This window comes from Dipodomys spectabilis, unplaced genomic scaffold (assembly GCF_019054845.1).
Source record: "Dipodomys spectabilis isolate Male_0828 unplaced genomic scaffold, ASM1905484v1 ptg000024l, whole genome shotgun sequence".
In the NCBI taxonomy this organism is placed as follows: Eukaryota; Metazoa; Chordata; class Mammalia; order Rodentia; family Heteromyidae; genus Dipodomys; species Dipodomys spectabilis.
Genome location: NW_024870701.1, coordinates 29,423,643 through 29,436,952, shown reverse-complemented (window position 1 = coordinate 29,436,952; position 13,310 = coordinate 29,423,643). Strand labels below are relative to the sequence as shown.

The 13,310-nt window shown below is 37.6% G+C and overlaps 1 non-coding gene across 1 annotated transcript; it reads right to left on the bottom strand.

The window, feature by feature from the left end:
* Window positions 1–5,691: 5,691 nt before the first annotated feature.
* Window positions 5,692–5,798, bottom strand: LOC122104484. The gene has a single exon (XR_006146944.1). It is a non-coding gene; the product is annotated as a U6 spliceosomal RNA (small nuclear RNA).
* Between the last annotated feature and the right edge of the window lie 7,512 nt (window positions 5,799–13,310).

The window sequence follows — 13,310 nt, the reverse complement described above, 5'->3', positions numbered from 1 at the left end:
TGGTGTATTCTCTTTTGCATACACTCTCCACTAATATTATGCATAATTATTGAAACTACTAAGGCATACTTTTACAGTAATTAAGAATAAAGGGAAAGAATCATGACAAAGGCCAGAAAGGATTCATTTTGACCTTTTTTAAAAAAATTTTATTGAGAAAATACTGTACAGAGGGGTTACAATTATATGGGCAAGACAATGAGAACATTTCTTCATCAAGCATTGTAGCCTCCTCCTTTGTTTCCCCTTCCCATCCTATCCTTCCTCCGCCCCCCCACCCAACCCTTCTCTCCCTCCCACCAAAGTTGTAAAGTTCATTTTCCACCTAGACTTGTACGTCTCATTGTTGCAATGGGTCCACCTGTATCCCTATTTAAATGATTTGTTTTTTCCCTTCCCCTCCACAAATTATACCAACATCAAATACAGTGAAATACCATGAGGGAGGGACATACAAAGCAACAAAGAAATAATCTTATATAAATTGTGTTAGAAACAATCACATGAAAGAAAAAAACATTTGAATACATACCTTAGGGTTCATTTCCCGAACATCAACTTATCTGACCTTTTCTGCTTGACTCAGACATATACTAGCTATTGCAAATAAGGGAAACCATGGGACCTATGTTTCTTTGGGCCTGGCTTACTTCATTTAATATAATTTTTTCCAAGCCTTTCCATTTCCTAACAAATGGGGCAATCTCATTCTTTCTCATGGAGGCATAGAATTCCATTGTGTATATATACCACATTTTCTTGATCCATTCATCTACTGAGGGACATCTGGGTTGGTTCCATATCTTAGCTATGGTAAATAAGGCTGCAATAAACATAGTCGTCGTGCTGGTAGCTTTATTGTGGTCTTGTTTGTGAACATTTGGGTAAATGCCCAAAAGTGGGATTGTGGAGTCATAGGGGAGCTCTATGTGGAATCTTTTGAGGAACCTCCATACTACTTTCCAGACTGGTTGTACAAGTTTACACTCCCACCAACAATGCAGTAAGGTTCCCTTCTGGCCACATCCCCTCCAGCATCTGTTGTTATTAGAGTTCTTGATTTTTGCCATTCTAACTGGGGTGAGGTGGTATCTCAATGTTGCTTTGATTTGCATTTCTTTTATGGCTAGAGAGGTTGAGCATTTCTTCATGTGTCTATGGGCCATCCTTCTTTCCTCTTCAGAGAAGTTTCTCTTTAAGTCTTTAGCCCATTTATTTATTGGGCAGTTGTCTCTTTGAAGATTTGTTGTTGGGGGGGTTTAATTTTTTGAGTTCCAAGTATATTTTAGATATGAGACCCTTGTCTGTTGTATGGCTAGTGAAGATCTTCTCCCAATCCGTGGGCTTTCTATTGATCTTGCTAGCTATGTCCTTTGTCATGCAGAAGCTCTGCAATTTCATGCAATCCCATTTGTCCAACCTTTCTTTGATTTGTTGTGTTTCTGGGTCTCTATTAAGAAAATTTCGGCCTATGCCAACAAGACCTAGGGTTTCTCCTATTCCATCCTGTAATGTTCTCAGAGTGTCTGCTTTGACTCCGAGGTCTTTGATCCATTTGGAGTTGATTCTGGTGCAGGGTGATATATAAGGATCTAGCTTTAATTTTCTACAAGTAGTTAACCAATTTTGCCAGCACCATTTACTGAAGAGGCTGTCTTTCTTCCATTCTATTTTTTTAGCTCCCTTATCAAAGATTAGATGGCTATAGGTCTGTAGGTTCATTTCTGGGTTTTCAATTCTATTCCATTGGTCCTGAGGTCTGTTCTTGTGCCAGTACCAAGCTGTTTTGATTTCTATGGCTTTAGAGTAAAGTTTGAAATTTGGTATTGATATTCCTCCAGCAATGTTCTTTCTGTTGAGGATCGTTTTTGCTATTCGGGGTCTTTTATTGTTCCATATGAATTTTTGGATTGCCTCTTCTATTTCCTTGAAGAATGAGGTTGGAATTTTGATAGGTATCGCACTGAATTTGTAGATAGCCTTGGGAAGTATTGCCATTTTCACAATGTTAATCTTTCCAATCCAGGAGCATGGGAGTTTTTGCCACTTGCTAAGTTCTGTTTTGATTTCCTTTTTCAAGTTTTTAAAGTTTTTAAAGTTTTCATCATAGAGGTCCTTCACTTCTTTGGTTAAGCTAATTCCTAGATATTTTATTTTTTGTAGGGCTATTATGAATGGAGTCGCTTTCCTAATTTCAGTCACACTTTTCTCATTGTTGGCGTACAGAAAAGCCATTGATTTTTGAGGGTTAATTTTATACTCTGCTACTTTGCCAAAGTTTTGAATCAGCTTGAGTAATTTGGGAGTGGAATCTATGGGCTTCTCTAAATACAAGATCATGTCATCTGCAAAGAGGGGGAGTTTTACTTCTTCTTTCTCTATTTGGATCCCCTTTATGTTTGCATCTTGTCTTATTGCTGTAGCTAGGCGTTCTAATACTAGATTGAAGAGAAGTGGAGAGAGTGGACATTCCTGAGTTAAGAGGAAATGGCTTTAGTTTTTCACCATTAAATATAATGCTGGCTGTAGGTTTGTCATATACAGCCTTTATTGTATTGAGGAATGTTCCATGGATTCCTAATTTTTCCAGAACCTTCATCATAAAGGGGTGTTGGATCTTGTCAAATGCTTTTTCTGCATCTATTGAGATAACCATGTGGTTCTTATTCTTGCTCCTGTTGATGTGATGAATAATATTAATTGATTTGCGTATATTGAACCAGCTTTGCATCCCTGAAATGAATCCTGTTTGATTGTGGTGATGATTTTTTGGATGAATTGTTGAAGTCAATTGGCCAGAATTTTGTTGAGAAGTTTTGCATCAATATTCATCAAAGAAATGGATCTATAGTTCTCTTTCTTTGATGAGTCCCTGCCTGGTTTTGGGATGAGGGTTATGATGGCTTCATAGAATGAGTTCAGTAGTGAACTTTCTCTCTCAATTTCATTGAAGAGTTGGAGGAGTATTGGTGTGAGCTCTGCTTTGAAGGCCTTGTAGAATTCCGCTGTAAAGCCATCTGGTCTTGGGCTTTTCTTAGATGGGAGGTCTCATTGCTCTTTCTATTTCAATACTTGATATGGGCTTGTTAAGATGGTTTAACTCATCTTGGTTAGTTTAGGCATGTCAATATTTGCTAGGAAAAGGTCCATTTCTCCCAAGTTCTCAAACTTATTAGCATAGAGTTTTGAGAAGTATTCCCTTATGATGTTCTGAATCTTGGTTGTTTCTGTGGTGATGTTTCCATTCTCATCTCTGAGTTTATTTATTTGTGTGTGTTCTTTTCTTTTTCTGATAAGATTTGCTAAGGGTCTGTCAATTTTGTTAATTTTTTTGAAGAACCAACTCTTTGTTTTGTTGATGCTTCCTATGGTTATTTTGGATTCTAATTCATTTAATTCTGATTTAATTTTAATTATTTCTTTCCATCTACTGGATTGGGGCTTAGCTTGCTGTTCTTTTTCAAGGAGGCTCAGATGTCTCATTAAATTGTTGGTTTCAGATCTCTCGAATTTTTTGATGTAGGAACTCAGAGCTATAAACTTGCCCCTGAGTACTGCCTTTGCTGTGTCCCAGAGGAGCTGGTAATTTATGTGTTCATTTTTGTTGAATATCATGAACATTTGAATTTCCTTTCTAATCTCTTCCATGACCCACTCATGATTCAGCAGTGTGTTGTTCAGCCTCCATGTGTTACCGGGCTTTCTTTGGTGGCTTTGGTGTTGAGTTCTAATTTTATTCCCTTGTGGTCTGAGAGAATGCAAGGTATAACTTCAATGTTTCTGAATTTGGACAAGTTTGCTTTGTGGCCTAAATGTGGTCTATTTTGGAAAATATTCCATGTGCTGCTGAGAAAAACATGTATTCTGATGCTGCTGGGTGAAATATTTGGTAGATGTCTGTTAAATCTAGTTCATCTATGCAGTCGTTTAGATCTGCGGTTTCTCTGTTGAATTTTTGCCGAGTTGATCTATCTAATGGAGAAAGTGGTGTGTTAAAGTCCCTAACAATTAATGTCTTTGGATCTGTGTGGGATTTGAGGGAAAGTAGTGTTTCTTGGATAAATTTGGGTGCTCTATTGTTTGGCGAATAGATATTTAGAATTGTAATATCCTGCTGAAGGAGGACCTTCTTTATCTCTTCTCACGAATTTTAATTTGAAGTCTATTTTATCTGATATTAGGATTGCAACTCCCGCCTGTTTATGGGGGCCATTTGCTTGGCAGATTTTGTTCCAGTCTTTCACATTGAAAATGTGTTTGTTTTTATGGGCAAGATGTGACTCCTGAAGGCAGCAGATAGAAGGATCTTGCTTTTTAATCCAACTAGACAGTCTATGTCACTTAATTGGAGAGTTAACTCTGTTAATGTTGAGAGATAGGACTGAGAGGTATTTGAGAGTTCTTACCATTTTATCCACCTTTTTAGGGGCTGCGGCAACTGGGTTCTTCCTTTGGTTCTTGGATTCTCAGTTTGGGTGTGGTTTCTTGGCCTTTATTGTGGTCTTGTTGGTTTTCTATGTGTAGGACATCTTTAACAACCTTTTGTAGGGCTGGTTTGGTGGAAATATAGTGTTTCAATTTTTCTTTGCTATGGAAGGTTTTTATTTGACCTTCGGTTATGAAGGACAGCTTAGCTGGGTAAAGAATTCTTGGTTGATAGTTGTTTGTCTTTAGGGCATGGCATCATTCCAGGCTCTTCTTGCTTTGATTGTCTCTGCTGAGAAATCTGAGCTGATTCTAATTGGTGATTGATCTTTTTTCCTTGACAGCTTTAAGGATCTTTTCCTTGGTCTGAATTGATCCTGTGTGGGTTATGATGTGACAGTGGGATGTCCTATTCTGGTCTGGTCTATTTGGAGTTCTAAAAGCTTCTTGTATCTGAATAGGTCTATCTTTTTGCATGTTTGGGAAGTTCTCTGATAGGATCCTGTTAAACAACTTTCCTAGACCATTAACTTCTGTCTCTAGGTGCTCCTCTACACTCATTATCCTCAGCTTAGGCCTTCTGATGGTGTCTTCCAAGTGTTGAATAGATCTATCATATTTCTTGGATTTGTCTTGGATGGTTATATGTTCTTTCTCTATAATATCTAGGCTGTCTTCAATCCCCAAAATTCGATCTTCTGCATGGTCTAACCTACTATCAAGACTTTCTACTTTGTTTTTTATTTCTTTTCCTTCTAGTTGGTCTGCTTTGATGGCTTCAAATTCTTTGTTGGAGCTTTGTTTTAGATCTTGTATGAACTTTTTTACTTCCTTAATTTGGTGTTCAGTGTTTATTCTCAAATCACTTAGTTGATTGGTTATAGTTTCCTTGGACTCCCATTCCTTCTGTTGGGTTCCATTCAGCATTCCCTTTGTGGTCTCCCTGACTTCTTTCAGCTCTCTGCTTATGGATCCCATGAATGACTTTAGTGATCTTTCTCTATTCTCATCCCCCTCTCTCAATTCCTGTAGTACTCTTTGATTAGCTTCTTCACATTCATGCAGTTCCTGTAGTTCTCTTTGAGTGTTCTCAGCCTGCTCACACCAATCCTGACTTTCTCTTTGAGTGTTCTCAGCCTGCTCATGTCATTCCTTTATTTCTCTTTGAGCTGGTCACGCAATTCCTGTATCAATCTTTGAGTAGCTTCCTCATGCTCATGATATTTCTGTATTAACCTTTGTTTTGCCTCCTTTCTCTTCCTATCATAAAATATGGAATGCTTCACCAATTTGCGTGTCATCCTTGTGCAGGGGCCATGCTAATCTTCTCTGTATTGTTCCAATTTTAGTATATGTGTTGCCGAAGCGAACACTCATTTTGACCTTTTTGTGTCTGTTAAATTCCAGGTCTCACAAGATTTAAGTATACAATATATATTTAAGAATATATTCATATTTAAGTATGCAATATATATATATGCTATGTATGTATACACATAACTTTGGCTTCTCCCACATTGCACATTCTATGAACTAAATTCCTACGTATTTCTTTCTGAGTCTCCTCTACTTTTAAAGGTTATGCTGACTGCTACTGATAAAAACTGGGGCCATTCCACCATGGAACACCTGCTGTGTTTACCTTCATTGATTTTGGGCTTTGGCTGCCCACCTGGGAGCAATTTCTAGATTCTCATATAAAGCACAGAAAGATGGCAACCTGGGCATTCACCTACTACCATTGCCAAGTAACTTTGAGAACATTTTTGTTGAGAAATTGTCCTCATATTCAAAGAAAGAGGATATTTAGAGGTTGGTAAGAAATAAAATTTACTTAAACTCCAAAATTACAACATCACACCATTTATGTATTTTTGGTCTAGTACTCTATTTGAGCAATGTAAGAAACCACAAGCAATTCAAACAACATAAGAAATACACAATGAAAATCAAGTTTTCCAACTCGAGGTCTCTATTTCCTGAGGGGTGGCCATTCTATGTAGTTTCTTATATATTATCAGAAATGGTTTATAGAAAAGAACACACATGCATAATTGTGCAAATTTGATGATATATATTACAGAAACAGATTATATATGTTAAAACAAAATATGATGGGGAACATGTATTATCCACATTTTTGCATGTGTTCTGTTTTTTTAAACTTCCACTTTCTATAATTCATCCTTCCGATGTACAGAACTGTGAGTAGTGGCAAATAGACTCATAGAAACAACAAAATAAAAATACAGAACAATTCAATCATCCTGTCCCCGAGAATATTCCCCAGGCTGACTCGTGCCATCATATCCTCTATCAGCTTTTAATTTTTAGTTCTCAATAATGTTTCTTCCTTGTAGCGGTTCCTCTCCCAGAGTGTCGGCTAAATGGAATCACAGAGAATCTATCCTTTTAGGAATGAGATTATTAAAGGATACTCTTGGTTTTTACAATGCCTTGTGTTATGAGCTGAATTGTGTTCTCCCCAAATTCATATATCAAAGCCTTCACCCCGCAGCATCTTTGCTAAGATGATTAAATTAAAATAAGGCCCTATGAGCAAGGCATAATTTAATAGAGTCTAGCTTTGATAAGCAGAGATTAAAATGCACACACACACACACACACACACACACACACACACACACACCCATGAGGTAACGTTATGACAGCATCATAAGCAAGAGAAATAAAGCTGACTGGCATCCTGACTTTGGAATTTTAACTTGTAAAACTGTGAGAAAATAAATGTGTGTTATTTCAGCTATCTATACTTTAAAAATAAAATACTGTAACCTTAGCTGCTATAATTTGTCACCATGTGCGGCTTCTCTTCCTGATGTCAACTGGAAAATCTCAGTCGGAGCCTCTGCTCTGGGTAATACTGCCTCAAGTGAAATCGGTGATCTCCCAGGCTATAATGTAATGCTTAGCAATGAATACTAACAGATTATAAACTTCTATATATGAAGCTGAAGAATAGACCACTTACCTTCATTTCCAGTTAGGTCATGCTTATAAATATGCTTATCAACATTTATTGGATCATTGATAAAGGAATCATTGTATCCTTATAGGATAGTTGCCCAAAAGATGCTAATTTAATAATCACTAGAAAATGTTGATCTATGCACCATAGGGTGGGTATGTGGGGGGCACATCAAACAGTATTTGTGAGGAAGGGATGGAGTGGAGCAGAGCTGAGAAGCTCCTTTGAGAAATCAGTTCTCTAGCAGAGAGTGAAAGACAAAGAAGCAATGAATTGGAGCCTACGTGGAGGGGGATGTGTCTAGAGAGAATATGGACAAAGGCACGACCAACACAACCACGACAGCTTCAAGGTACTGCACATTGTTTGGCCACACTGGAAGATAGATGGCGGGTGGGAAGGAGGGGGCAAGGTGAGGTGATTTGGAGAAGTTGGCGAGCTGTACTGAAGATTTCTAGTTCTTTGATGGAGAAATAGGTGTCAAGGGAGAGTTTTAATGGGGGAAAGAAAAATTCTCTGCCAGTGGTGTTGAGGATAAGATGGAAATGGTCAGGCTAGAGGCAAGGAGGCTGGCTATGGAGTCATTTCAGTAACTCAGAAAGGAAGTGATACCCAGAAGGAAGGAAGAAAGGAGAGAGAGGAGGAAAGAGAAATTTTGGAGCGTTAACTCAGTCAGTTGCTGCTGTCTATAAGTGGTGCTATTTTGAGGTATTATGTAGTAGTGAAATCAGGAGCAGCAGGAAAGCATATTGTGATTTTTGAATCTGTATGGGAAGGCAGGGCAATAGAAGCAGATAACTCTGTGATTTTTTTAACTCTTGGTTGGCATGATTTTCAAAGAGAAAAAACAGAAACTTTACAGGAATAATTAGATGAGATAAGAAAATGTTACAGTTGACTCAGATTTCTAACTTGAGTAGCCAAATATACTGTAATGAATCCTACTGACATAAGAGGAGAGAAATATTCTCTTTTTTTGTCTATAACAGTCTCTTTCCCTTTCTCTTTCTCTCTGTCTCTCTCCGTCTGTGTGTGTGTGTGTGTGTGTGTGTGTGTGCGTGCGCGCTTATGTGTGTGTGTGTGTGTTGGAAGATAGTTTCCTTTTGAGTGTATTAAGGCAGAACTCCTTAGGTGTTGGGAAGGTGGCTCAGTGATAGAGTGCTTGCTTTGTAGGCATGAATCCCTGGGTTAGATTTGTCAGCACCACATAAGCAGAAAAATCCAGAAGTAGCACTCTGGCTCAAGTGGTACAGCACTAGCCTTGAGCTGAAGAGCTGAGGGACAGCACCCAGGCCCAAAGTTCAGGCCCCAGGACCTAACAAAAAAACAAAACAACAACAACAACAGCAGCAGCAACAAAAAGAACTCCCTGTAGCTCCCTGTAAGACCTTCAGGAGGCAAAGGTGTAATTCACTCTGATTAATTTGTTTGTCATACAAATGTGTCTATAAAGGAGAGTTGGATAATCACTACTCAATAGTGATTAGCTCATTGGTGCTGGTTTTAAAAGGTCAGGGCATTAAAAAAAACAAAAAACAACAAACTCCACAAAATAAGCACCAGGAAATGGATAGTTATTGGGGGGGAGGAGAAGGGAACCGAGTGTGTGTGTGTGTGTGTGTGTGTGTGTGTGTGTGTGTGTGTGTATGTGTGTATGTGTGAAAAAGGGGAGGGGATGGAGGAGGGAAAGAGGGGGGAATGAAAGGGAGAAGGGAGAGAATACAGTCAATAATTCATTGTATATGCCACAAAATTAAGAAAAAATAAAGGAAAGGATGAGTAGAAAGGGGATGAAAGTTGAAAGGGGTGACACAGATCAAGGTGCATTATATTCACAAACTGCTTTGTTAAATGTCAATAAATTCAATACATATCCTATAAAATTAAGAAAAGTGGGGGAGGGGTGGGTTGGGGGATGGGAGAGAATGACAGAAGGAGTGGCATTGATCAAGACTCATGTTCATGCACTGCCGTGTGGAGTGGCAGCTCCTTTGCACAACTACTTAAAGATAATAAAATATTTTTAAACAGAAAGAAAAAGGCGAAACAGCGTAAAAGACAGCATGAAGAATGTTGACAATATGCCAAGCTTCCATATATTTTTAAAAATAATAAAGAACAGAAATTAAATATGTAGTCTATTTCTATCCTCATATTCTCAGAAAGACTATTAACTTTTTGGGCACAATATTTCTATGTGCCAGATGGAAAGAGTCTAACGTGTTATACTTTAATCTTGACTCAGATCATTACTTTGCCTAATCCTTAAATTAATATCTTTTCATTCATATCAATTTTTCCTATAAAGTGAATATACATACATACATACATATATACATACATGTTATATATGTTTCTACAAGTTCAAGCATTGTTTTGAAGTTATTTTTTCAGTTTCAAATGTACCTATCATTTCAATCAATAATCAAGACAACCAAATCAGTCTTCTTCAAGAAAAAGATGGAAACTGGGTACTTTTCCTACTAGACCTCCCAATCTCTTAATATTATTCTCCATCTCTCTCTCCCCTCTCTTCCTCTTCCCCCAATCCTGGGGCTTGAATTCAGGGCCTGCGTGCTGTCCTTGAGCCTCTGTGCTCAAGGCCAGCGCTCTACCACTTGATCCACAGAGCCACTCTAATATTCTTCTCAAGATAGGACTCTCTCTTTTCTATGATTAGATGTCCTTTCATTAAGGATCATGTCTGACATGTCCTGAGTCAGTTGCCTTATTCCTATCTATCTTTTCATCCTGCCTATGTTATCTCCAGAATTTCATCTCTTCTAGGATTTGGGAACCTTTCTCATCAATCACTCCAGTCTCGTCTTCACAGAGAATGTGTTTTTATTAGCAAGTGAGAGATAGCCAAGAAAATTATCTTCAGTTCTGACAGAAGTAGCCTGGTTTTATATTTTGTTATTTATTTTGTATTTGAAGGAATTTTTGTGTTCATGATTTTCTCACCATTTCGGATTCTATAGCACTGATTATATAGAAGCAGTGCATTTATCTGATTTTCAATACTAAGCAGGTTTTAAAAGCATGTCAAAGTAAGAATTATTTATGTTGTCAGGTAGTATAAATCTTGACAAGGAATGGAGTCTAATGAACATTTACTTGATTAATTAGAAAGATGAGTAATAAATTAATAAATGTGAATTAGTGTGATTTAAGGTTCTAACATAAGAGAAAATGCCTGAGATTAAATATACAAATGTTAATGAGAGCATCATTAGTTATGGATTCTGAGGTGTGAGTATGTGGATACTGTAATCTTGAGAATCGATCACTTCAGAATGGAAGGGGATTGAAAGACTCTCATGTATGGAAAATTTAGTCTATAAATTTGTTCTTTGAGGAATCACTCTTTTAAATAAGCTATAAAGATATAACTGTTTAATTGTACCTACAGCTGACACCTAAAGAATTATTTGTCTTGAGATCATAAATGAATAGCAGAGCCATAAATATGAGATTAAGGAAATGGTCACAGATAAGAAGGCATATACTTTCGTTTTTTATTCTTTTGTTGTTATTTGTTTTTCCTTTATTGTGGTGCTAGGAACCAAAGCCAAGGCCTTCCATATGGACGGTTAGATAGTAATCTCTTACTGAGCTATATCTCTGTCTCTGTCTCAATATTTCTAATCCCATGGAAGATATTGTAAAAAAAAAATTGATCACAGTAGCATTACTCTTCTATAACAATGAGGGCTTTAATAAAGACTGTTTCATGTTTTCTTGAAGAAATGAACTGCATTTTCTTAATGTGTGAAGCTATCAAATTAGTTATCTTGAATTACTTTTTAAGGTGATAATTCCTGAAGTGTTATCCATTTAAAAAATGTTAGAAAGTGACAATCTAAGAAATTTTCAGTTCGGCCTTAACTGGGGTGCTAAAGTTTCAGTCAAGTCTTCTTCATTCATCCTGACTGACATCAGCCATCCTCACGGGGTCTTTGGAAAGTGGCTGTTGGAGTCACTAGTGGAAAAAGCTATTGCCCTAAATCACTGTACTCCAGGTGAGTCTCAAGGAATCAGAACCTACTCTTACTATTTTCTTTAACTTGATCAAGTGATCCCAACATGAAACCAGGGTTACTAAGCACCATAGCAAAGGGATACAAATTCTGCTTGTCTATGTTATAAAATATGACTGGTATTTGTTGTGAATAGTAAGTTGATGTGAATGTGTGTATATTTCTGTACCTTCACGTATAAGATAATTGACTTTGGGGTATTTTTATATCCAATATAAGCGTGGAATATTTGTTGAATTAAAGAAAGTCAGCTGAGTGTTTTAACTCTATATTAAATACTAGCAATAATACTATGTTACATATTAGTAACAAACAGGAAAGGGGTTGTGCTTAGGGCTTTTTTACAATTAATATTATAAGGAAAAGAGATCTAAATCAAGTATAGTCCTCCAAACATATGACAGAGCTGATTTGTAAAACTGGATAAATTGTAGTCACTTTTTCTTATGGAAAACTGGAAAAAAGGTTGAAAAAAGAAAACAGTTTATTTTGACCTTGTTTACTTTGATATTTCTCTGAGTTCTTGAAAAGGGATTTCAAGTTGGCATTCAGATTTGCAGTCTGTAACTGAGAAAAGAAGCTTAGACTGAAAATAAGTACTTATGAGTTGCCTGTTGGTAAACAGTAATTAAATGTGCAAACAAATGAGATTTCCCAGGCACAGAGCATTGAGTGAAAAGATATGAGAACTCAAGGTTGAGTCTCAATGAATTTCACTATTTAATAGCCTAAGCTGAAGAGAAGCAGCATCTAAATTTGGCAAAGACAATCAGAGTGCTAATAAACAAAGCCTGCAAACTATTTAGCAAAGAATCCTCCAAAAGTTAATTTTAATTACGAAGCAATACTCAATCCACCCTGAAGGATGATTAGAAGTGAAGTAAGATGAGAACTAGGGGAAAATCCCTAGTCTTTCATTATCTGGAGATTGTTGATAATCCTCAAACTAAGGGGACTAGGAAGATGAATGAGCCATGAGTCAGGATGCGAACTAATTGAAGATCACATAGGTGAGGAAATGGTAGAACAAGTTGAATGTTTGACAAGTATGGTCCTGACAGGAATCTCCTGCCACCAATCACAGTCCCCACTGGGCTCCAGGGTTCCCACAGTGTACAGGATGGCTTTTCCCTGGGGAAGTCCACTACAATCCTGAGGTCAGGCCTTCTTGAGAGGAAACATGTTCATCCACAATATGGACCCCAAACTTAGTACCAGGTACACATCATCAATCTTCATTTTTACCTTAAGTCTGCAGACCATCCTCTCCATCTTGACTCAACAATAGAGAGCCAGGAGCTGGTGGTTCACGCCTGTAATCCTAGCTACTCAGGAGGCTGGATCTGAAGATGACAGTTCAAATCCAGCTGGGGCAGAAAAGTCCCTGTGAGACTCTTATCTCCAATGAACCACTCAAAAACCAGAAGTGGTACTGTGGCTCAAGTGGTAGAGCAGTAGCCTTGGGCACAAAGAGGCTCAGGGACAGTTCCCAGGCCCCAGAGTTCAAGCCCCACAACCAGCAAACAGACAAACAATAGAAAACTTATTACGTCCAAAATCCAAAACTATTACAAGACACTTGATAACACCAACACATCAGAACTTTGAAAGTGACCCCATTTCCTTTGAGAAGAAAATATGATCGACATCTACATCACCTTATTACATTCTAGACTATTTCCTAAAATTTTATTTACGTTTTGTTTTGGCAATACTTTTCCCTCAGGCCTATCTAGACCTATAATCCTCCACCTTAGATAATACCCATCATAGATAGCTAGGATGTCAGATGCATGTCACCCTGTCCAGCCTTTCTTGTTGAGATGGATCTTGGGAACTTTCTGGGCAAAATAGCC